Raw genomic sequence first — 25,938 nt, 5'->3', positions numbered from 1 at the left:
TTAGGAACAGTGAGGGCGAGGAGAAAGGGGATCGATTTCTGACAGAGAAATAAAATCCAGCAGGAGAGACGTCTCATTTCAGGGATGCTCAGAGCACTCTGGAAGGAGACATCCAGCACGTTTCAAACTGACGGAGGCTCTCGGGGGTGCTGAGGGAGCGCAGATGCAGGTGCCACCTTGGAGCAATGGGATTTGCAATGGTAAAAAGGTGAGAGCTCTGGGACAGCGGAAGCACTCGGTGCTCTGGGCTCCTTCCTGGAGGGGCCTAGGAGATGGATACTTTGGGATGAAGTATCCAAGTCCCAGGTACCCATTTGCTGCACACAGTGCAGAGCTTAGAGCACCAGCCAACCCTCTTGCTCCTGGCTCAAGGCCTCGAACTCCACCTCAGGGCTCAGCACAGGGCTAAGGAGAGATTTAGCCCCTCCACATCTGCTGCATTCGCAGCTCAGGGACTGATTTATAAATAGTGCTCTCTGAAACTGGAATTACAAGACTGTTCCCCACGTTCCTCTGCCATGCATCACCCCCTTCTCTCTCAGTCCTGCCATGCCCCTGGGGGGATCTGAGCCCCCTGTATAAGCTCCCAAGTCCTGATCTCTACCAGTCCAGAGCCCCAGCATCTGCGAGGCTTCCATGCATGCCAGAGGGACGCAGTTCCCCTGCAGCTCTGGCATCAGGCCGTGGTCCAGGAGTGATTCAGGCTGGAGCCAGAGAAGTCAGGCTGGGGAGATGGAGAGGCTGGCTGCTGAGGGACACTTTTGTGGGAAAAGGGGATTCAGAGTAAGAAGCAGGGTCTGCACATGGAGCTGGCCTAAACTCCTGAGTTTCCATCCTCAGGAAGGTTTTCCTTTGGTATCAGAATGAAAATGATCAACAGAAACAAAAAATGTAGATTCGGTTTAACAAATATTACACTCCCCAAGAAATTCATCAGCATAAATCAATGCTTTGTGAAGCATGTGGAAATTTTATTTACATAATATTTTCCAGCAGAATTTAATGATTATGAGAATTACCCACAAGATTTATTCCCTGGGGAGAGCAGAGGAATGCTGAAAGCAGGGATTCACCTCTGTGGCATGCAAGTGTTAGTCCCTGTCTCAGATGACTAATACAGCTTAGGGCATGAAGGTTACTGCAGACATTCCTAGGGATGTTTAACACATTGCAAAGTCAGATCAGCAGCAAATGGAGTGGGCGTAAGAAATGACAAAGTTCATCTCTGTGGCCACACTGTGCACCTCTTCCTTTTCACAGCATTTGATCCTGAATCAGTGATGTATCTTTTTATCTATTATGTAGACGTAGTGTACATGTACACTATTTATCTATTATGTAGATGTAGTGTAGATGTACAGTGATGTAGCTTTTTATCTATTTAATGTGAAAATAAATTGCTTTCCATCCCTGTCTGAAAAACAAAACCTGTCAGATAAAAGTAAAACACACAGGCCATTAGTTTCAGCAGGGTTTGTTCTGCTTTCACCATCCATTCGGCAGAGGAAGCACATTTATAAAGTACTGAGTGGCAGGAGGAAACAGGGGAGAACATTGTCTGCGCTTATTCAAAAATATGTCCTCTATTTCAAACTCCTTTCTTTCTTTTTCTTTCTTTCTTTCTTTCTTTCTTTCTTTCTTTCTTTCTTTCTTTCTTTCTTTCTTTCTTTTTCTTTCTTTCTTTCTTTCTTTCTTTCTTTCTTTCTTTCTTTCTTTCTTTCTTTCTTTCTTTCTTTCTTTCTTTCTTTCTTTCTTTCTTTCTTTCTTTCTTTCTTTCTTTCTTTCTTTCTTTCTTTCTTTCTTTCTCCAAGAGAATCCTGCAGGCAGCAGCCTCCGTCACTGCCCAGGTCAGGCTCGTTTGTGCTCTGAGTCAGAGAACGTGAAGAAAAATAGCAGACGATGATAAAATTAATGACCGTCTTCCGGAATAGGTACAGGGGGGGCTTGGATGAAGTCTCTGGAGCCAATGGCTCTTCATTTGCTCGTTTGCTTTGGTGAGCCTGTCTTGTTTGAAATGCTGATCGTGTGATGGGGGGAAGTACAGGCTGCCTCCGCTTCCCTGCTTGCGCTGCCCAGCGGGCAGAGGGGCCGGTAGCTGGGGACTTGGTAGCGGTCCTTGAGCCTGTAGCAGGCTGCTGCAGTGAGCCAAGGGACAACCTCACCTCTGTAGCTGCGGTGGCTCAGGCAGGAAGTTCAAGGGCTTTGGCTTGCGGCTCAGCACTAGCAACAATGCTGGTTTTTATTAAGCAGCGTGCGATTTAGCAGTTTGGGGCATCTACCTAAAAATACTTTTTAAAAGCCTGGTTGGTAAATCCTCTGTGTTTTCTACGTAGAAGCACCCTTTCCATCTTTCTTGTGTTGGATTCATCCGGAGTAAAGCAATCCGAAATCAAACCAGGTCACTTCTGTCAAGTTTTCTGGGAGGAAAATGTCTGGCTTGCTTTAAGTGACCCTGGGAAACCACTGTGGTGGGGCTTTTCTGATGGAAAAAGAAAAACATCATTTTTGGCTGACAGTATAGCTTTTTCATCTTTCTAAAGCTACCTGCAGGCTAACATTTTCTGGTGCCAATCACTACAAAGAGTTTTGCAAATTGTCCAGGTTGGGCAATGCACTTCTAATGTTTGAAATGCAATGGCTTAATCCTCTCACTGTCTCACTCAGCATTTTTGGGGATTCTCCTAAAGACTTTTCATTGCTGGTTGCAAAAACTCACCAGGCTAGAGAAGCTCAGCAAGCACTGCATCAGCAGATGTGTGGGTAAGTCTGATGGGCCAAGGATAAACTTGCCCCACATAATTCTTGTGCTTTCACCAGCTTGTAGGAAACCCCCCATGGCACAGCCAGTCTCCTTCCTCAAGGCATCACAACCCAGCATGCCAGGATCCCACCCGTGTTCTTTGGCCTAGCACCTCAGTTACTTCTACCTCTGCAAAGGGTGCCTTTTCTCTTCCTTTTCTGTTTCTTGGGTTACCAGGATGTACCATTTTTTTTCAGTAATTAAAAAGAGCTCATAAGTTTGCTTCACTGGGAAGTCCGTGGCATGAACTCTTAGCTCAGCTTCCAACGTAACAGCGCATTTCGTTCAGGCAGTGAAACAAGAGCAGTCTGTGCTTGTTGGCAGCCGCAGGGTAGCAGCTGTTGGCCAGGCATGGCTGCACCTCTGCCACCAGCCACCTGCACCAGTTCAAATGCACTTGTAAGTGGGGAGGGTCCAGGCTGCGCTGCTTTAACACCAGTGGGGTTGCTGAAGTAGCCTGGATCTCCAGAGGAGGTTAGAGAGAGGATGGAGCTGAGCTCTCCAGGTTGCTCTACCTGCATTTGCTCTGGGTGGGCAGTTGAACGTCACTGAAGGACTTGATCATTCTGGGTGTGAAAGGGTTCAGTTTGCTCTCGAGGCATTTCTTAGTCAGCAGGCCATCGACCTGGTTGAGATTTGGGCAGCCAAGGGCCAGCAGCTCAACAAAGCACGTCCATCACTTTACCTGTGCTGTGAAACTTGTCTTTCTGAGGGCTGCTGCTTTGCCAGCACGGATCCTCCCGCAAACATCAGCAAGGTCTGAATCAGGAATGAACTTATTCTGCTGTCAGTAAATGTTGCCCACAAAAACAGATGGGTTAGTGAGTTCCTAAAACAGGCTTAGATAGAGCCTCTGCTTATTTCATATATCTAAAGAACCATTGCAATTAATTCCTTAACCTTCTTTCAAGAGGACTGTAATTGCTGCTGTGGCAACATAACAAGAGCTGCTATTTTCCACCCGATGCTTCATTAACTTGACCTTAATTGGCCAAGTAAACAAAAACAAATTGCTGCTCAATCATGACTTGGGCTGCCTCTCTTAAAGGAACCCAGATAAGACGGGCAGAGAAGGACGCAGTGCTTCAGACAGAGGTTGCACAATAAGCAAGAAATCCTTCAGGTCAAAAGTAATCCTGCACCTAGTAAGAATAATCAACCGTATGCTTTCAGAACATGACCAGAGACATTAAGCAAACAGTTGCTTAAATTATACAAATGCATTTCCCCACTTTCTTTTATTAGTGATGATTGGGACTGAATTAAGTGGCTTGGCTGCTCATTTTTCATCCTCTGTGCTCTCAGACTTTTCTGAGAAGACAACGGCAGACGGAGGGAAGATGGCCATAATGTGTATGCAGGCAAGCTGCTGAAATCCCCAATGTGCTGAAAATCCTCGAAAGCCCGGAAAAGGTGAAAGCAACAGCATCATTCAGAATTTGGCACCAAACTAAATGCTGTGGCTTCTGGCCAAGCCCAGGGAATGTTTCTCCTTGTGGTTGGTGGCATGCTCAGTGGCACATAGGCGATGCATCTAATTACAGAGGAAAAATAAATAAATAAATAAATAAATAAAGTGTGGCTAATTAAAGTAGTTATAAGTTCACTATTGAACATGGGGTTAATTTTTTTGTCTTCCCACATAAAGGGCCAGATTTATCTCATGTTGAAATCCCTCCATTAGAGATGCATAAGGCTATTTCAGCTGCTCACCCTCTGCTGCCTTTATAGCCAGGGGAGTTTAGGGTGCAAATCATCTGGCCAACTGAAGGAATCTACTTTAGGCTATGAAGTGCACAAGACCCCATTAACCGTACTGGCTGATAAATGAGTTACTCCAGTTTGGATGCTGTGTCTTGATGTAACTGCAAGTTGGGTGTCTCAGGCATCATCAAACTTGCGGGGTCCCTGCTTGCAGCCAGCCTGCATCTGCTGTGGTGAGAGTGTCTAATAACAGTTATCGTTCTGTACTTGGGGGTTTCCTCTTTCCTTTTACCTCAAAATATCCCAAGGCAATGACAAAAGTCCCATTGGAGATTCAGTAGGTCCAGGATCTTGCCCTTGAAGCCCATAAAAGCTTTCTTGACAGCTGCTGAAGCTTGGTGGGCAAGTGTTAAAGTTACATTCAGCTTTGGAGACAGGAATAAAATGTTTACATCTTGGATCATTAACTTCTTTCTGGCAGAGTGTACAGCAAGAAATTCAAGGGCAATATTTATCAGAGGACAAGAATGGATAGTAGAGTCTGACTTTGTCTCCTTCATTTATTGAACTTCTACCAGGTCCCTTCTCTTCTGTAAGTCCTCAGTGACCCCCACGCACAGAGATAAGTCATGCACCAAATACTGCAGAGCTTTTATGATCCAGCTTCCCTTCAAATCTGCTCTGGCTCTTGAAAGTCTTCATTTGTACCTGTTTTTTTAATTTATTTATTTGGGTTTTGATGTGACTTTAAATGAGCAACAGCAGCAAAGCCAACATACACTTAGTGGAACAGGGTTGCTCTCCTGCATGCCCCAGTCACACAGCACGAGAGCCCTGCTTCTTCTGCTCAGTCTTCCTCCGGTGTGATCATGTTGAAGGCATTTCTGCACAGTGGCATGCCTTCGGCAAAAGGGCAGGTGGGAAAAACATCCTCTGCCCTGCTGGTGATGGTAGGAAATACAGTATGACTTCCACCAAACAGGAGATGGTTTTAGATTTGGTTCTTCAGGTGTTCGTGGCAGTAGGGGACCCTGAAAAAAGAAGGCAACTGTCCCTCCAGCTTTGTTTTCCTACCTAGACTAAGGAGGAGCTGAAGTGAGCTTGAACCTTGTCCTGGTTTTGGCTAGGATAGAGTTAATTTTCCTCCTAGTAGCTGGTATGGTGCTGTGTTTTGGATTTAGGATGAGAATAATGTTGATACCACACTGATGTTTTAATTGTTGCAGAGCAGTGCTTACACCAAGCCAAGGACTTTTCAGCTTCTCGCTCTGTCCTGTCAGTGGGCAGGCTGGGGGTGCAGCAGGAGCTGGGATGGGACAGACCCAGGACAGCTGACCCAAACTGGCCAAAGGGGTATTCCATACCATGGGACTTGATGTGAACAATCAATGGGGGGGGGGGGCTGGCCAGGGTGGGGGGACCGGCTGCTCGGGGGTAGGCTGGGCATCGGTCAGCGGGTGGTGAGCAATTGCATTGTGCATCACTTGCTGTGTACACACTATTATTATTATTATTATTATTATTATTATTATTATTATTATTATTATTATTTTCCTTTCTTTTCCGTCCTAAGAAACTGTCTTTATCTCAACCCACAGGCTTTCATTTTTTTCTGATTCTTTCCCCCATCCCAGAGAGGGTTTGGGGAGGATGAGTGAACGGCTGTGTGGTGCTTGGCTGCCAGCTGGGTTAAACCGCAACAAAACTAAGGTTGGGAGCACAGAGGTACAACATTGGATACCCAGGGAATGCCATGGGCCAGGACAGTGAGGATTAAGATGAACACCTGGCATTTCGGAAGGCAGTTTTGTATTTGAAGGTCTAAATTTCACCGAGCTCCTCCCCAGCGACCTACACTCTTCAGTAATTCTGACTCTAAGTGGTCTGTGCACCTGTGCCAGATTGGCACAAACAACTCTCGTGGGCTTCATGGGTGTTGGATCAGGCCCTGCATGCAGACCACACCGCAGCAAGGAAGTGCATAATGATTTGGAGAAAAATTATGTATTTATAAGCATCAATTATGCCTTTAGAGATTGGCCACTGAAGCAGGGCGGATGCACTGGCCAGGCTTCCCCTGCACAGTGACTGCTTCATCTCTCTGCACTGTCAACAAGCGTCTGTGGCCTCCCATCAATTATCCCTAAAAACCCGTTCTGGAGCAGCGATGAAAGCTCTCCCTTTCCACAGCACTAATACCAGATCCGGGTTTTAACAGTCCAGCGCTGCTAAGCACATGATAAATGGTTTGTTCAGAGGCATCTGCAAGTGAAGAGAAGGTGGAATGAGGGGAGGAGAAAAGGAAGAGGAGAAGCTAAGGAAGAGGAGGAGGTGATAGAGGGAGGTTTTATAATGTCCTCATTGCGAAGAAACTTTATAGGGAGAGTAAACAGTCAGAAACAGCTTGAGAAATGCCAGTGGTAGAAGGACTGCATGTGCCTGTGTTTTTCCAAATACAAGTGGAAAAAAAAAAGGGGGGGGGGGAATAAAAAATAAAAAAATGTCTGGGAGTTTATTTAGAAGGGTTTTGAAAGCCCCTGGTAAACCAGAGGCACCTGTGTTAGATCTCTGGGTTTTAAATTAAATATTTGATTGCTATTTCATTCGCCAGCACTCGGAAAGAAGAAAAGGTGACACAAATATTTAGGATGACCTCCTTGGTCTGACTGTATTGAGTCACTAGATTGAGTGGATATAAATTCTCAGTGGTGGAGTGGAGATTTTTTACATCAAAAATCTCTTTTGATGTGCAAGAGACCTGTCATTTGAGAAAACACTAAGTCCCGGAGATGAAATCTGAAAAAAAAAAAAAAAAGAACCCCCCCCAGCACAAACAAATGAAAAACCCCAGCTCATCCCTGCTGTTCAAACCCAATGAATAATCAAAACACCCAAACAAACCACTGCAAGCAGAGAGGAGAAAGCCAGGCATCAAATGGCAGCTGCCCAGCCCAGGCATCATCCCGAGCACTAATCTGGTTGGCGGCGCAGCTCCGTGGTGCAACTGGGAGCCACTAGCTGGGAAATGCTGTGTAATTATTAGGAGATACCACTCATCTGCATTTCCCATTTCTGTCCTTGCCAACAGCCTCAGGGGAAGGGTTTTCATCTGTTTTCGATGAAAGCAAAATTAAAGTAATCATAACAAAATTGCAGCTGACTGCATCCCAGCCAGTGGAAAGGAGGAGGGAATGGGGAACCCGCACTGGTGCTGGCAGAGCTGCACTGGCCACGTGGTGCTCTCCTGGACAGGCACCTAGGATGGTACAGCTAACAGAAAGTGTAAGCTGTTAGGCAGAAATACAGATCTTCTTCTTCCATTAAAAGGCAAAAATAACCCACTAGCATAATCCCTGAGCCGGAAAAAGCAGAGCTACTGCTGGTTGTCACTGGTGTGAGCCAGAGGGGAGTCACATCTGCAGGTCATGGAGCTGCAGGCTCCTCTTTCTTGTGCAGCTTTGTTGTTCCTGTGGCTGACAAGAAAAGAAAATCTGTCAGCCTTGTGCAAAAATCATGTTTTGGGAAAATCTGTTAGAACACTTTTAACTGCGTCCAAATGATAATGCTTGTTCTTCCTTATTAGACATTTCCTCCCAATATCTACAGCCCATCGTTGCTTTTTGCCTTTGGGATCCAGCTTCTGAACAACAAACTTCTGGTTTGTTCTGCAGTGAGTGCTGGTCACAGGCACTCCCCCCTCATAATTTATTAACTGAAAGTAGTTCCTAAGTACCCTGCAAGTTTTTTTATATAGCCCAGCCAGGCTTGGTCTGTGGCCTGGACATGGCAGGAGGGGCTGAGTCTAGCTCCCCACCATGGGCTTGTGGGGAGGGATTTTCGTCTTAATGCAAGTGAAAGAGAAATTGAGCTCCTGCTGCCAGTACGTGGGCCTCTGCGTGGCAGTGCGTGCACATTGCTGAGCTTTTGGACTACTTCAGGTGAGCTAAGAAGCATCGTAAGATTTTTCTGGTGGTGGGGGCAGCCCCTCTGGGATAAGTAGTAGCTGGAAAGGTCCATGCAGCAGCCTCAGTTGGGGTGGGTTAGCACCTTCTCCTCTCTCTGCTATTCCTCGCCCTCTGTTCTTACCACAGAATAGCTGAGAAGAGTTTTGCAAGAGTCTTTGGTTCCTGTGGACTCTTTTGCAATCCAGTAAAGATGAAAATATATTTCCTGGTAGGACCTTCACCCAGAATCTCTCTGGGCTCGGAAACACAAATCTCACCTGGCCCTTCTCCCTGGCTCATGGTTGCTGCGGGCTGGGACAGGGCGAGGTTTGGTGCAGATGGGAGTTGCTGCTGCAAGCACTCTGTCCCCTGGAAATGGAGCCATGGCAGAAAAGCACCCCTGAGCCATTTGTGCAGAGCTTGCTGAGCTGTCACCCTTCCAACCTTTGATGTAGTCAGAGCTGTAGGCACCTTTTGCTTTAGATGCCAGGGGAAAGAAGCTGGCAGATGTGCAAGCAGGAAGACACAACTGTGTTTCTCCAGCTCAAGACAGATCATTGCCGTATGTCATATAAAGCAATCCTTCTGTCCCCGTGCTGCTCCAGGAGGCATGAGCATCTCAGAGAGCTGCAGAAAGAGGAGAAGCTTAAGCATCTTGGTATCTAGAACCAGTCTTTGAAGATTCCCCATTTCTAATCATGAGCTGATCTGGCATCCAGGTGACAGCATGAAGTAGGCACTTTGTGGTTTGTTCTTCTTTATTGAGTTTCAGCTGTCCTAGTGGGAGTTGGAGGAGGTCAGCTATAGCAGGCAGTGGGGAGAAATATTACTGCAGCTGGGAAATGAATGATTTAGCTGCTCTTCTGTGGATGCCTGCCCACCGGCAGTGCCCTGTGCAAATGCCACATGGCAGTTGTTTTCTCCTGCCAGGAGAGAAATGTTCCGCTGGAAACTCACGCTGCTCTTTTGCATAAGCAGAGGTTTAATTTCAAGCCATTAATCCGTGTGATCTGCACCAAGGCTGCAGGCAATGTGTTCCAGTTGGATAAAATCCTCTTTCATGTGTCAGAGCTGGGCTGGGGGTGTGCTGCCAGCACCATTGGATCTGCAACCTTGCCCTGACAGCTCGCTCCTCCCTCCCCACCCCTGGTGCCCAGCCCAGCCCTGCCTCTTCCACGCTTCCCCTCCAGGAGCCAGCAGTTCATTTGCCCAGAGGAGTGGAGCAAACATAAGGTGATTTTTTTTTCCTTGCAGAAAGAACATGTTTTCCTTTCTTGCCTCTGGTATCCCCTGAACGAAGGCTTTGGGCCAGCTCTTCAAAGTCACTGTGGAGCCAGAACATCTTTGAAAGTCTGTTTTTTAACATTTGGAAAGGGAAATATGTCCTCCAGAAACAGCTCAAAAGGCAAATAAGAAGACCCAGGGCAGTGCCCCTAGCAGATACCAGAGTGGGTGCCAACCTCACTCCTTTCCTCTTTATTGCAGCTGAAGTGCTTGGGCAGCATCTCTCGCATGGGCTTGAGACTGCCATGGAAGTGAATCCCCTTTCCAGCCTCTGCTTTGTGCTTATCGTCACCTCTGCAGCCTGGTACCCAGCCCCTTCCACTCGTGGGACCTGTTCAGCTGCAGTTGTCCTCTCCTGCCACAGAATACTCTGCTAGAAATACAAACCACTGTTCATTAGCAGAGGTTTTGTTTCAAGCATCCCCGCAGGCTCTGCATGTTCCCAGGACCCGAAACAATGACCTCCAGAGGGCCCTTCCAACCTAAACCATTCTGCAATCCCGTGAAAATTCACCCTTAGCAGCTCCATGTGGGGCAATGGTAGGCTCTGTGCTGAAGAATTTATCTAAATGGTTAATGCAGAGAAATGGTGCTTTGGCTGGGATGGGGAATTTCCTTGTACTTGGGGGCCTGCAGAGAAAAGGAGGGTGATGTAGAGAAGCATTTACGCAGACCTGTGAACTGATCTGTGGAAACGCCTTAATTTTGCAACTGCAAGACCCAAAAGACAAGTTTCTTCCATGGTGGTGCAACGGGAAGCCCTGCCCAACCCAAGTGCCTTCTCGGAGAGGTAACTAACTCATGTGCTACAGATCTGCCTCCTCCTCTGCCAGACAGAGCCAGCACCTGAGCCACAGCCCATGATTGCCCCCCAGCTGCAGTCCCTCCCTATTTAACGGGACCCAAAGCAGCCCAGGGCTGTTTGTCAGCAATGCAATGCAAGGTGCTGCCTCTCCAGCTCCTGACTCATCCTCTAAGATTCACGTTGTAAGACTGCCCTCTCTTTAACACAGGTAAATTACTCTTTTCTTCTTTTATTTGCATAATGATGGCTTTGGGGTTTATCTTGTTTGTAAGGGAGCAGGAGGGTAACCTGCTTCCTACTTAGTGATAACTCCAGAGTAGTCATTAGAGGTGCAGTAATAGAAAAGAACTGAACTTAAAATTTTGCTAGTTCCTTCCTAAAAGCCTTCTAGTACGTTTTAATAGGGGCAAAAGACCCAATAAAAGAAAATAAGGCTGCAGAAGAGCATTTCTGACCTTGAGATATTTGCAGTACTACTCTCTGGTCTATCAGCTGCATAACTTTATTGGAGGATTGGCTGGGCCAGCGCATGGGTTTTTCCATGAGCTAATGCTGATGAGCATTTATTTCTAATTCAAGATTTATCACTAAATCAACCTCTGGAAGGTGACTGTTTGAGCAAGGACTTTTGCCAAGCACCTGTAATCCATCCCAGCTGGCTTTCTAGGGATTCTCTGATCTAGGGTAACCCTAGAGATGGAAAAAGAGTTTTGTGACTGCAACCAGTATGGCTGTGGGAACCAGCCTTTCCATCCCAGTATAAGCACACAGGAGAGCTGCCCTCAGCTGTGCTGGGATGGGGTTGTAGATATGGCTTACAGCCCTGCTGCCAGAGCTGGGCATGGCTCCTGCAGCTCATCTGCAGGGTCACTAGGGCTGTGCCCCTGCTGAGAGCTGAGCAACATTTACCATTGAGCAATCTAAGAGAGCCAACAGCTCTACCAACAATCAGTGGTAGCCCTTTGCTTGTGCTGCAGGAAGAATAAAGTCTCTCAGGACCAGACACTTGAGTCACTAGGATGGATTTGTAACTTGCTTCAGCTGCAAAAGCAGCTGTCAGAGCCCCCAGCTTGTTTGGTTTTGGGTGCTTGGCTGTCAGCAGAGAGCAGGGCTGCTCTCTGGCTTTTGTTTGCTCCTGTCCTGGTTCAGTGGAAGCTTTTGTGCATTTAAGCTGACCACCCTTTATAGAAGGCTCTTCTCATGCTGCTTGGAGCCTCCAGAATATCAGCTTACAGCTGGTGTCAGAAAGCAGAGGGGACCTGTGTCACCTGAAGGCTTTCTGCAGGAACATTGACCTTTCTTTTTTTCTTCTTTCTTCCTTGTTTATCCTTCGTTTATTGCCCATTGCACTGGGGATTTTTTTTTTTTTGTATTCACTGTTCAAACTGAAATGCTTTCATTGACTGTTCTTTGTGCTGTGTTATCAAAAACAGTAGGCTCCAAAGCTTGACGTGCTATCAATTGCTTTGTGAGCTTGGATGCAAACTGGCTCGGGTAACCTGTGTTGTAGCTGTCTGGCAGGAACAGCACTGAGAAAGGCTGGAGACAGAATGAGGCTAAACTGAAGGACGCTGATTCCTTCCCTTGCAAGGAAGAAGCTGCCTGTCCCTCAGCAGAAGGGATTTGTGAATGTTTATGTTTGATCCAGTGGTGCAGCTCTCTGCTTGTATGGATGGGCAGCAGGCTGTGGGCAGAGCCCAACAGCCTTGGGGCACTCCACAGCTGTCCCAGCAAGGGCTGGAAAGGCAGCCCTTGGGAGGAGGGAGACATGTTCACCTGTCAAAGAAGGTTGCTGTGAAATGTGGTGCCGCTGGCTGGACAAAGCAAACCACTGGGGACTAAAAATAAAAAGCAGGTTGTTCTTTATTTGCAGCTGCTGTTCGAATTACTGCTGGAGTTAACGACAAGGCTAAATGATGGTCATTGTGTGTTTTATGATTGCCGATAATTCCTCTTTCATGCCATAGAAACTGTACGGCATGATGGATCATGAAATCATTTTTAATGTGCTTTATACACTAAAGAAGGGCTTTCAAAACCGACTTAATGACAGCTACTCATATTTGCTTTCCTTTGGTGATTGGAGGTTATTAGCTAATTAGTATCTCATTGTCATTCTGAACTGCCTTCTTTTTTGATTTCAGAGGTTGGGGGCCAAACCTGGAGATGTGATAATGTGCGTGGCATGTAGAAAGCATTGTTTCCTTTTGTGAAATAACATCAAATGTCAGCTGGGTCAGGGTTTTCTAGGCAGGCTTCCGCTGCGAGTGCATGGCTGTTTCAGGCATCACTTATGCAGCAGGTAGCGATCCTGGTACAGTCCTGTTGGTACCAAAGTGATAAGTAATACAGCTGTGTCCACAGCATCAAAGGCACTGGATTCCTTTTCATATTCCCCAGGAGGCTGAGACTGTCATAAATGTGGAGCTTACTACAAAAAAAAAAAAAAAGGCGTCTTCTCTGACAAAATATTTAAAACCACAACAGTGGGGTGGTTTCTGATATGGCCACAAGGATGTAAGAGTGGCACAGGGAAAGAAGAGAAAAGGGGTTGCTGGCCACTAGGAGGCACAGCTGAGAGACCGTACTCTGGAAGGAGTCAGCACATCAGTGGCAACGGGCGGGACAACCTAAGTGAAGGCTTTCAGCTGGTACAGGATGGCCATATCTTGCAATCTAAGCTTTTGCTAGAACCGGGTCTTGAGGGTGGGGTTGTGTTTGAGTAGTGGGGCGCTTGGGCTGGGGAAGGGAGTAAGACCAAGATGCCACCAGCATTTTTTTAGAATTTGGTTTCTGCACAGGCGAAGTCTAGTCTCTTCAACCTAGGGAATAAACTGTAGGACCAGCTATGCAGTCTCAGGATTCTGTCTCCAGCACTGGCCACCAGCAGGGTAAAATCCTTTTCCTGGTTATCCCCTGCCTGCTCCAAGCAGTCAGTGGTTTAGGAGCTGTGAACCAGCACAATCAATTTTCCCAAAAGTCCTGGAGTTTCTGAAATCGCTGAAGGCTTTGAACCCAAAATCACAGACAGTTTTAATGGACCCAAAACTATATTTGTTCAAGATGAGCGTACTCCAAAGCAAATTTGCCCAAGACTCAGTTGGTGTTAGTGAAGCTGTCAGCAAGGCTGTTATCAATCTCAGTCCCAGCAGCTGAGAAGAATTCTTAAGCACAAATGCATGTGGGGAAAAAAAGAAAAAAGTGTATTTAACATTTATATTTTCTCTTCATTACAGCAAATGCCTTTTATGTCCAGTGGATGAAATATATAGCACCAGTCAAAATTCTGTTTTGAGTTACATCCATTATGAACTCAGCCCCATTTCTGTTTAGTAAATCATTTCCAAGACAATCCTGATGGCTATGCATATGATTCATAAATCTTAGCTGAATAGCTTTCCAGATAGTCAGCTTTTGCAAGAAACTTCATCTTCATATTTACAGATTGGTGGACTGAATATTGGAAAACTTTCCCAAACCTGAATGATATGGGAGGCTGTACTGAAGATCCAGGGTGACTGTTAGCCTGGATTCAGTGCGTGAATCCATGACCATTTGCTGGTCCATAGCACTGTACTTGAATAGGTTGTGAAGAAAACATTTTCTGCCTTCTAGTGATATTGAGCAAGTTGGGTGAATTCTTTTCGCTTGTGCATCACCAGATGGATCTGAATCCTAAGAGAGCAGATGGAGGTGCAACTGGTGCTGGAGTGCTTTGGAGGGTATTGACAAGGATTTCATAGGGTCATCCCCCAAAGACACTTCAGTTGTGTGATGTTCAATTTGAATTTTTAATCATCAATGATTGAGATCTTTGTGAATTAGCCATAAAGGTGCCTTCCCCTGTGGTTTAGTAAAGCATCAGATTTGGAACAATGTGGCTGGTTGGTTTATGTCCAGTGTTACCATATGTTTTTATTAGACTAAGGTGTAAATAGGTGGAGAATGCAAGAAATTATCAATTTTGGTCTGAATGAAATTGAACTGCATGGAAAAGTTAGTTGCTACAACTTTTTTTGAGGGGGGAGTCAGGAGGCTTGAGAGCTATCAGCTTCTTAGTTTGATTTCTCACCAGGGTATTAGGAAGAGTGACACATCTGATGGAAGAGAATGGAAAAAAACTTTTGGTTTTCATTTTTTTGAGGGTGTAAGGATTGCTTGTAAAAGAAAAGGCAGAGAAGAGATGAATCAAAGGCGAGTGACTACAGTAGGCTGAAGTCAGCTCACAGCAAATATCTTAGTGGGGTTTCCCAGCACATTCCAGGTGTGTTCAGAACGGACAGCCCTGCTTCATGGGCACTGCCCCTGCACTTACCTCGTGTAGCTTTGAGCTGGGACTTGGGCAAAGGACTGCAGCGAGTCCCTTAATGCTTCAAGGAAGGAGCAGCCCAGAGACAGCTCTGAGCTCCCTGGCCTCCTGCTACAACCCTAAACTAAGGAGAAGGAAACGTCAGATAAACAAATAATTGGAAGAAGGTTCAGTGCCGTGGCAGAGATGGAATGCGAAGTGGCTCATGTGATGCGATCAGAGTGTGAGCTGACTGTGCAGGTGACTGCAGGCTAAATGCATGAGAAAGGGGCTGGGATGTGTTTTTCAGATTAAACTAAAACAGGGCCATCTGGCTTAGGAGATGGGGAACAAGTAGAGGTGAGGGAATTACCAATTTTTTGGTTCACTGGTTCTTCTGGATGGAAAAGAAAAAGTCGTTTCAGGTTGAATGAAGTGTTGCATTTCTCCTGAAATGAAAACATTTCATTTGAGTGGCCAACGGGTATTTTGTTTCAAAATAAATAAGTGATTTTGAAACCAGATTTTTTCACGTGCTGAAGCTGAAAAGGGACTTGAGGTTAGTGGGAATGACTGAGAGGCTCCTGGAAGTGCAACAGTCCCTACCAAAGGGTGTTCATGACCCTGCAGCCCACCTGCCTGACGTCACCAGCAGGTGGTCTTCCTCACCTGGAAATGAGGAAGGTCAGTTCCCAAGTCTTCAGGTGCCCTTCCCACAGGGACACAGTGTGAATATTCCCAATGTGGCAAAATGGAGCTTCTCATGAATGTCTGGAACAGGTCACATGCTCTGCACCGATTTCAGAGACTTTTTCACCAAGTTCCTTTATAGCTAAATCTGGGTGATGTTAATTTGCAGTGGGCAGATGCTGGGGCCACATTTATGTTCCACAGTTCTTTGCCTGCCTCAGCTTCCCCCAACAGTGGTCCAAGCTGATTTCAGCTACTTCAGGGGTCACAGACGGATGGAGACCTCTGGTCACTTCATTTATTTCTGCTGCATATCAAGCACCATCTCTCCTGCATGCTGTCTACAAAGACTGTTTATTAAAGATGTTGTGACCAGTTTACTGAGCTTTCAATTAAGCTGTCTTGTTGAAACAGAACTGTCTCTTGGGAAGCAAATGCATATTTTATGGTCATTTAATTTTTGCTTAGGATTTGAAAATTTACTTCTGGCATACTTAGTATTATTAACAAGATTTGTGGATTCTTGCCCAGTTGTGGCAATTACAAGGCATAAATCATTAAGCTTAATGAGGGTGGGAAGCAAATCATGAGGCTGAATTCTTCTATAGAGTTTGGTCTTGCCTCTATGATTTTTTTTTGTACAAATACAAAAATAGGTTAGGTTGGGCTGGAGCTGACAGACACCTATGGGAGTGGGCATATTTGTGGGCACACAGACTCTCAGCACCCAGGGGAGGATAGGGTTGTTTAAAAAGATGAAATTTAGCTTAATGTTCTTCTTTCTGGACTTTTTCCCCACTGTGATTATTGACACGTAGTCTACCCCAAAGTCTTGTGCCCACCAAAGCCTCCCAGCATGGAGCTAGTTCTCACAGGTCAATTCTATAGTTATAAAATCAACTCTCCCACCCAACTACCCTTCTGTCCGTCATGCCCTACAGATACCCATCACTGAGCTCAGCATGACCCCAGGGGCACAGTAAAGTTACCTCGAGCAGTTTGGCTTTAGGAAATAGCTGTTCCACCCAACCTTGAATTTAAAGTTGAGTCGCTTCTAAGGTCAACCATCTGGTGTTAACGTGTTGGAAGGGCTGATAGCTGTACTGTGAAGAGCAAAATGCACCCGTGCTGGAAGCAGCCTCAGTCAGGACTTTAACTAAAATCACTCCTGGAAAACCAGAGAGGCTAGGCTGAATTCCTTTGCAAGGGGCAGCAAGACTGTTCTTCACTTAGAACTCATCTTCCTTCCTGATTCCTCATTTTTTTAAAAAAATATTTTCTACTTTCTTTTTGTTGTATTTTTCCTCCCTGGGAACCTTTAAGCAGCTGAGGAACTGGCTAGAAGTTTCCTGGCAGCTCAGAGCTACAAGCAGATAGCTGTAGCCAGCTGCTCCAGGACTCTGATATCATAGCTGCCATGGGCAACTGGAGAGTATCTCAACGTGATGCTGGCATGTAGGAGGCAGTTGTGATGGCCTGTCTGGTGTCATTGTCACACTGTGAATGTTCTTTGCAGGGGGCCTCAGGACTCTTCTGGCAAGTAAAAATGTTCAGCCTGAAAATTACCTGTAAGTGTCACAGGTAGGAGAGCCACTAGAAGGGCTCTGACAAGTAAAAGGTTCTTCCACGGCAGTAATTTTGGCATGACAAAGGCTAAACTCTGGTCAAGACATTGCTAGGCAAAGGATCTGCGTAAGATGCAGTGAAAAATTACTGGATGTGTTGATAGAGAAGTGCAGGACTACATTTCCTTACATGTGGTCCATGGTCATTTCATGCTAACCTCGTCTTTAAGCTCAGGGTAGCCGATTCATATTCTTCTTGAGCCCTTTTTCACAGTACTAAAAAGCAAAATAGCCCTCCTTTTGCAGGAGGGCTTGGAGATTTGCTTATTTAAAGACTATAAAGAGATGTGAGAGCTTTTGGTGAAAAACACATTAGAAAGGGAAAACACAATTATTGATATTGTCCTGTGTCCTGCTACAATTAGCGCTTTAAGATTACTTTGTGCTTCCGCCATCTCAGACCTAAAAATTGTCATTACATTTTCTTCCAGATAACACGAGTGAGATTCAAATGTTCCTGAACATAAAAGGTGTCATCAACCCCTCATGCAGTCCTACTGCCTAGGAGCCTGCTATGTGGATTTGAGTTATTTTATCAGATTATTGGAAGCAAAATTGGCAAATCCAGGCTACCAGTAGCACAAAGATTTTCTTTGCCTAGTAGGATGAAGTGTCCAGCTCCTTGGCGAGAACACTCTCCACTTGACAGGATGTTGCCAGGGAGGTGCATTGCTGGGATGGCTTGTGCCGAGCTACCTGCGGATCCCAAGAACGGACCACCTCACTGCAGACATGCCCTCACCTGGGAGTGTGCAGGTGGAGAAGGGGGGAGATCTGTGAGCAGAAGACAGCGGTCTTTGTGATTGCAACTGGAAAAGTGTTGCATCTTTCTTTGTATTTGTTTATTTTAGGTTCTCTGATAAGCAGAAATAGGAAAAAAAAGCTTCTTTAGGGGGTGCTTAGAAGCACCTGGAGGCTTTGTCTGAGGCAGGATGTGCCAAAAATCCCATATGAGTACTAAATGCTCTTCCACTTGGCCTGAGCTGAAGCATCTCAGGGCTGCTGCTGCCTGATGCTGGCTCAGCCAAGTGGCTCTGCCTTTCCCCACTGCTCTGGCCAGCGTGGGCATTACCCTGCAGGCATCAGGCAAAACTTCTGGGCCAGCAAGCATGGCGTCCCACATGCTCCGGGCACCAGGCACTCTTTGAGAAGGAAGGAATGGCCAGTTAAATTATACAAGTTGGGAACCAAAGATCCTTCCTTGTTGGCTTCGTAAGTGGTAAAATATTTCACCAGACAAGTGACATTTGACATTTCCAAATTGAAATCATTTTGATACTCTGTTCCACAAAATATAAAACACTGCAATTTCAATTCCCCATTGCACTATTTGGGACAAAGTCCAATACTGAAATGTCTAGTTTCATCCCAAGGTGCAAATGCACAAGAGCTCAGCTCCTGTATTGAAGTTTTTGGTTTTATATTTCACATCCATCAAGTGAGAACAGAGCATGGCCTATGAGCAACTCTGACACTGCTGCAGAGGGACAAAGCAGCAATTCTTGTGACAAGCAGAAGATTAAATCGCTGAGAACAGCAGCATATGAGAAGTACAAGTATCCAAACTGTTCACTTCAGTGATTCTGCTCCAGGAAGAAGTGTCCTCAATGGCTACATACACTCTAGTGATCTCTGCTAATCAAAATGTTTCTTGCATTTTAGATACCCTTTAAGTGTGTGATGAGGGTTTCAGAAATCAGGACCCTATGACAGTGTAGAAATGAGACACAGCACTAACCAGCTTCTTGCAGAAAGCCTGGACTGGCAGGAAAATCTTCAGGAAGAATGCAAGAGGAGAATACAGGTTCTCTATCTTAACAGCAAATAAGGGGTTGCATTTACATATGTAGGTGGGTGTCCCAGCAGAGCAAGATCTCACTCCCTCCAATCATTTAACACACAAAATTTACTAGAACCCATAATTGCTTCCCTGAAGGAACTCCTTCCTGGACACTGGCTGAGGCAGGACTTTTTTTTTTTCTGAAGTTGTTATTCAGTTGTGTAATAATCATAGAATAGCTCAGGTTGGAAGGGGCCTTAAAGACCACCCAGTTCCAACCCCCTGCCATAGGCAGGGACACCACCCACTAGATCAGGTTGCCCAGGGCCTTGTTCAGCCTGGCTTTGAACGCTTCCAGGGATGGGGCATCCACAACGTCTCTGGGCAACCTGTTCCAGTGCCTCACCACCCTCTGAGTAAAGAATTTCCTCCTAACCTCTAACCTAAATCTCCCCTCTTTTAGTTTAAAGCCATTCTCCCTTTTCCTACAGCCATCTGCTCGAGCAACAAGTCACTCTCCATCTTTTTTTTATAAACCCCATTTAAGTATTGAAAGGCTGCAGTGAGGTCTTCCCAGAGCATTCTCTTCTCCAGGTCAAACACCCCTAGCTCTCTATCTTCATAGGAGAGGTGCTCCAGCCCCTGAGCATCCTTGTGGCCTCCTCTGGACTTGCTCCAACAGCCCCACATCCTTCTTGTGCTGGGGGGCCCCAGACCTGGATGCAGGACTCCAGGTGGGGCCTCACAGGGGCAGAGGAGAGGGGCACAATCCCCTCCCTCCCCTGCTGCCCACTCCTTTGGTGTGGCCCAGGATGCAGACACCCTTCTGGGCTGTAAGCACGCACCGCTGGCTCATGTTGAGCTTTTCATCCACCAGAACCCTCAAGTCCTTCTCTGCAGGGTTGCTCTCAATAAGTTTTTCTCCCAGTTGGTGGTCTTGCCTGGGATTGCCCTGAGCTAGGTGCAGCACCTTGCACTTGGACTCACTGAACCTCATTAAGCTCACGTATTACTGCTTCTGCAGCTTGTCCAGGTTCATTTGGATAGCATCCCTTCCTTCTTGTGAATCAGCTGCATAATAGGTATGGACATGGAGGCAACACTGAAACTGTCCTGACTCCATGCAGGAAGCTCCCAATTTCTGGACCTTGCTGGGGGTTCTTCTGCATTTTGTGAGCTGAGTACTCTTGTGGTGTTAGGTGTGAGTACTGTTGTTAAATATTGATGCAGTGCATTGTGTGAGCATGGAGCAGGTTAATGTGATTTACACCACAGCTGCACAAAAACGGGCATCCAGATAAGTGGGATGAAGGTGGTGTTCTGCATGGTGTAGATGAATGAGTGGCTTGAGAAGGAATGGGAAGCAGCTCTTTGACTTGGCCTCATCCCCACAGCTGGATGTACCCAAAGCTGCAGTTTTCCCCTAACTGCTGAGTTTGGTGTGTCCAGAATGTCCAAAATTGCTTTCCTTGCTGGGGGTCTGCATTCAAAATGGACGCAGCCTAGTCATGTGGCTACGCCAGTCCTTCACATGTATTTGATAATCACTGCTACAAAATGCGGCTGGCCCATTGCTGCTCTTCAGCAAATTCCTGTGCTAAAAGACCAGTGCTGGCTTTGAGCTGGCAATCATAACCCTGCTGTGGCTGAGCAGGCAGCAAGGGGCTGGAGAATGGGAGGGCCAGAATGATGGGCAGGTTCTGCTGAGCTTCACAGCAATCAGCGGAAGTGTTCATTTCCATTGTCTTTTACATAGCCCACATTAAGGAAATTACTGCTAATTTCCAGCTGCTGGCTAACAGTTATGAATTCTGCAGGGACTTTGTATTGCCAGTGCTTGGACAGGCAGCTGATGACAAGTGGCTGCTGCGTCCTGGTGAGACTCAGACCTGGCTGCCCAAAGGCAGAGAGATGCCACAAAGGCCAGCTGCTCGGGGATGCCTGCATTAATGCCCTCAGTGAGAGCATCTGCAGGGTACAAACAGCTGCAGGGGACCTGCAGAAATGGGAGATTTGAAACCAAAATGGGGGCATCAGGGGAAGTCTCCGTGAGACAAAGCACTCAGTGCAGGACAAAGCCAAGGCAGTTTCATTTCATAAAAGCGTGCAACAAAACAACCCAAGAATAATATCCAGATTTAGAAAAACTGCAAAACAAAGACCATTTTCAGAAAATGCCCATTTTGAAAATAGCTTTGTAGTAGGATTGCTCTAAACAGTTCATTTTTATAAAACCTAAAAATTGCCTGCTGATGCTGATATTTACTGTTAATCGTTCTTTTACTGGTACATATTTGTAAAATGGTTTAGCAAAATAAGAGTATTTCAAATTGAGAAATTGAAATGTTCCATTATGATACTGTCATAATGTTTCGACATCATTGAAGTGCTTTGCCTTCCTCTCTTAGAAAACCCCAACATTTAGTATGTAACGATGCCTTTTCTCCAAAGCATTTCAGTGAAATTCATTTTTCAATAGATAAACAGTCAGCCTGTGTATTTCTTGCCTAATTCCAGTATTTGGCTAATTGTGGGGATGGGTTTATCACAAGCACCATAGAGGTGACATCTCTGCCCCAGCGTCTGTCCCTCCAAGATGCCGCTTTTGTTGCTTGCTGGGGCAGCAGCCACACAACCTCGTGCTCCAGATGTGCCCAGCCTGGGTACACAGGGACGGTCTTGGCTCTGTCGCCTGGAAGGATGTTAGCATCCAAGGGATTTGGAAGTGTTTCTAGAACAGATCACTCAAATATTTTGCTTAATATTTTCACCCTCTTCAGGATGTCCTTAAGTGCCAGTCCAGAAAGTAACTCTTTCTGGAGCTGTTGAGTGTCCACTGACTTCAGCAATAGATCTTGCATGTTCCCAACTTGCCAAGCTCAAGCTGTAAAAATCCCGGAGGGGATCTTAGTGTTGCACTAACCTGGATTCCTTCCATCCAGCAGGAAAAGCTCACAGACTGAAGGTATCTCTGAGGAGGGTGGGCAGGAGCCTGGGGGCTTGAAAAATATTGAAATCAGGTGGGAAAATGGATCTTGTTAATGTGGTGAAGTGCAGACTAGTCTTTTGATGTCCTTTCCATTACCAACATTTATGTTTTGAACTATCAAAGCTTTGCACCTGAATTTGTCCACACTGGATGGTTGCACAGGAGCTGGAGCACTGAGCTCCTTGCTGCCACGTGTCCGCAAACCTCCTCTGCTCCTGTGCAACAGGGTGCTCTGGGGTCCTTTCCCAAGGGTATTGGCATTGAGGCTTCTGAAGTAGTCATGGAAGGACCTCGAGGTGACCTTACCTGAGAACAGGGGAACTTTTCACTTGTCTCCTTCCGTGTCCTTAAGCTTATAGAAAGGCACAGGTTCGAAGCACGGTCTGGTACCGGAGGGCTTTGAATAAGTGGAATTGGCGGGGAGAGAAGGGACATGGTAAAACACATGTAGAAGCACAAATGAAGACTTCAGTGCAGGCATATTGGAAAGCCAACTTCAGGACATGGTGATGAAGTGTCTTTCACAAGTAGTCTGCTCCAGCAAAGCTTAAATCAAGCAGTTCTGAAGTTCATGCTGAGAGACCCTGAGCTTCATTTGTCAGGAAATCTAACACTTCTAAGGGCATTTGACTTGAAAAATGGGAACACTTGCTGTGATTCAAGCTTGGTGTGACATGGTGGCTGAGTTTTTTTCCATTTCTGAGGCATTCCGTGCTTTGGGGAAAGCACACCTGCTTCAGAAGGTTTTCCCTGTTCCCAGAAAAGCGGGGCTGGGTTAGTTTGCAGACAGTGAGTAGTTGCCTGCAGAGTTTTTTTGAAGAGTAGGGCGTGGTTTCTCTTTCTGCAGTTGTTGCAGGTGAAATTAAGCAAAGGATCATTTAGGGTAACAGAGACAGATATTTCTAGCTTCCATTTCAGTATGCAGATGGACAAGGCCTCTAGTTTATCCTTAACTGAGTTATTGACACGAGGAATGGGGCTGTTAATTAAGAATTAAGCGTGCTCCCTACCTTCAAGGGAGTCTGTGATAGATCCCCCTTTTTATAATCTCATTCACTGCAATGTTCTATTCAATCCTTTTCCCTGCATCTCAATTGAGATTTTGATGACTCATAAAATTAATCCTCTCTGAGCAGCAAGTCTCTTCCCTTCCAAGCTTTAATGCGAGGAGCTGTTTGCTGGAGCCGCATGCCCTCAGTGCTCCTCGGGCACAGCACGGGTGGCCCCCGTGCTTGTTCTCTGAGCTGTCTGGTGGGATGGAAGGAAAGGGTGAGGAATGGGTCACTGTCACCAAGGATGGCCCTGTGAGCTCCTGAGTGGCCCCTGGAGTTTCAGTCACATTTGGAAGAAATCTCGATTCCCTCTCAGCCAAAGGGGGGGTGAAGAAACACTGGAACAACCCCAGCTTCATCACTTGAAGAAACATCCAAAAAGACACTTAAAGCCACTCTGAACGTGAGATTAAAAACATGAGGTGAGACATGTACAGCTAAAAATCCATGTGTTTTTAACAGAGCTGAGAAGTTCTCAGGCCAGGGTTGGATTCTGCACCCTCACCAGCAGAAGGGCCCTGGGGGGCTGCTGTAAGTGGATGTGCTGACACACATTGCACTGAAGGACTGAGAAAGGAGAATTAGTCTCCAAATCCTTTTTTTTTAAAGTTAATTTTAATTTCTCTCTGTGGAATTCAGTGACAGCTACATCTAAGAAACTTTCAGGAATAACTGCACAAACAGCTTTTGAGCCCCATGAATGTCTGAAGCAATTTCCAAGGAGGTTATTTTGGCCTTTTTTTAAGGCAGCATCAGCTTCTCTAGGTAGAAGCAGCCTGAACATGAAAGCATCATTCTGACCTTTTGCAAACAAGCAGGCAAGAAGGGAGAAAAAAATTCTCATTAAAAATAATATATCATTTTTGAAAGTGGTAATTAGGTGAGTTAGCAGCAGCCGCTTGTGTTGATCGTTCAGAGACAAGTGCTTTGTTACTGGGTGGGAATGATTACTGTCGTATGCTGGGGACGGACTTGGTTGGTGGGTTTTGTTGTTTGCTTTAAATCAGTTCTCAATTTTGAAGTCTTTTCAAGTGTTATGCAAGCAAAGGGTTTTATAACATTATTCATTATATAGATAGCTGTGTAATAGGAAAAGTTTTGTTTTAGATACAGGCACATCCACACATTTTATTTAATTAGGATTTACTTTGGCAAAGTACCAACTTGTGTTTATTTTTAAACTTGTTTTCTTCCTTTAATTCATTGTCTTCCATCCTTCTATAAAAACAATTCATTGTTTTGTTGGGAATATCTGTTCTAAGGAGCCCCCGGAGACTGACTACCGTTTTATCATCACTTTGGTATCAGAGTCATTTCATTCCTTCCATGGAACTATCTTTGAGCCAAGTAAGCTGGAGCAGAATTTGACGCCTTTGCAAAGACCTGCTTTCTGCAAAATTGGCTTTTTTTCTAAAAGCAGTTGCTTTCAGACAGGTCCTGAACCAGGGTCAGGAATACCCCTGAGCACCCATGCCCAGCAAGAATGGGTTTTCCAGCCCTTCGCATCCTAATGTCCCCGCTGTTGTTCCTCCACGTGCCTGCCATAGATGAGTTTACCAAAGCTAGTCCCAGAAACCATCTCTCATGTGACTATCTGAGGTTGGTTTCTTTCAGCTAAAACTTCCTCCTCATTCTAACGAAGCTCTCCTCAAGTAGCGTCCAGTGTAGCTCGTGGTATGGTGCTCACCATCAGTAATTCTCCAGCCAGAGAAATGTTGCTTTGCCGTGAGCCTTGCTGGTGAATGGTCATCCACTCAGATATGAGACATCCGTTTCATTGATGTCTTGAACTGGTTGTGAAAAACCCCGTCTAATTAGCACCACGTTTGCTAGTAAACCACTTGCTTCAAAGGCGCTATAGCTCATCTCTCTCCTGCGGTGGCATTTCGTCTGCCTTTTGCTCTTCCATTTGAGGCTTTGAGGTTGTTAGAAAGCCCCAAGAAGTTCTTGTGGCTGATTGACTTTGTGAGCTAAATCTCTGCTGCACCTGTGCCTGAAATATGGGGAATTAGACCTGGGGATGCTGATAGGCCCTTCCACTGCTTTGGCTCTGAAAAATGGGGCTAATGCCTCTTCTGCCTCCTGAACTAGCTGAGCTGCTCTTTCCTTGTGCTCCTGAAGCACAGCATGCAGTGTAGGTAACTGGTACGGTAGACGAAGTCTAGAGGCAGTAATGTTTCATTGACTAACCCAAAATAGTAAAGCATATGCAAGGAGAAATAAACAAAACCACAATCTGCTCTTATAAAAATATATTTAAATAGTATGTGCACAACAGACTGGGTTCCCCTCAGGGCGTTTCCAATGTTTCTGAGGGTTTGAATGGGTAACAGCTCTGAAATATGACATGTTCAGCCCTGAAAAGCTCAGAGTTGTAGTAATTACTAACTCTTTTCTTTAAGTAGGGTTATATTGGTATTGGATTATATTTTAGAATATTTTTAAATGGCAGTAGGCACAATGACAGCTTCAGCTGCTTATTTTTAGGGGAGGTGAGATCTTAAAGGAGGCTATAAGAGAAGCGATGCTGGTATTTGCCGTGTCAGTGTTGCAGCAGGTGGTTGATAACCTCTGCATAAAATCAAACTGTTTGGGCAATCCCTTTTCCTTTGGGTTTACATGATATTATGCCAGGGCAACAGAAATGATTAGAATTAACCTCTGAAATATCCCTGCAATAATACCGTTTACAATACCAGTGAGGCTCTGGGTAACTTGGTGTTTACAGTCCTAGGTACCACAGTAAGTGGTGATTAACTTGGGGGGGGGGGGGGGGGGGGAAGGAGGAAGAAAAAAAGTCTGCTTGAGGTACATGTTCAGTTATGACTAAATTACAATACTAATTTTTTAATAAATATGCAAAATGTGTGTGCTGCAAGGAGGGAAAAGACTGCTAATTCCAGCAGCTCTAACTAGGGATAATGCATTAATGTTAAGAAAAGGAGCATCTACACTGAGCACCAGGGAGAATTGCTTG

General features: G+C 45.7%; 1 protein-coding gene and 1 long non-coding RNA gene across 2 annotated transcripts in view; both read left to right on the top strand.

Annotated features, from left to right (window-relative positions):
• Positions 1 to 25,938, top strand: part of LOC308181640 (acid-sensing ion channel 2) — a 526,264-nt gene that overhangs the window by 361,277 nt on the left and 139,049 nt on the right. The gene's annotated exons all lie outside the window — the stretch shown is intronic.
• LOC308181647 lies at positions 5,911 to 18,422 on the top strand. Its single transcript, XR_013941536.1, has 2 exons — positions 5,911 to 10,745; positions 17,572 to 18,422. It is a non-coding gene; the product is annotated as an uncharacterized lncRNA (long non-coding RNA).

The sequence above is a fragment of the Anser brachyrhynchus genome, assembly GCF_964034855.1.
Source record: "Anser brachyrhynchus genome assembly, chromosome: 22".
NCBI lineage: Eukaryota > Metazoa > Chordata > Aves > Anseriformes > Anatidae > Anser > Anser brachyrhynchus.
Note: the sequence above shows the minus strand (reverse complement) of the source record. Positions and strands in the feature narration are given on the sequence as shown.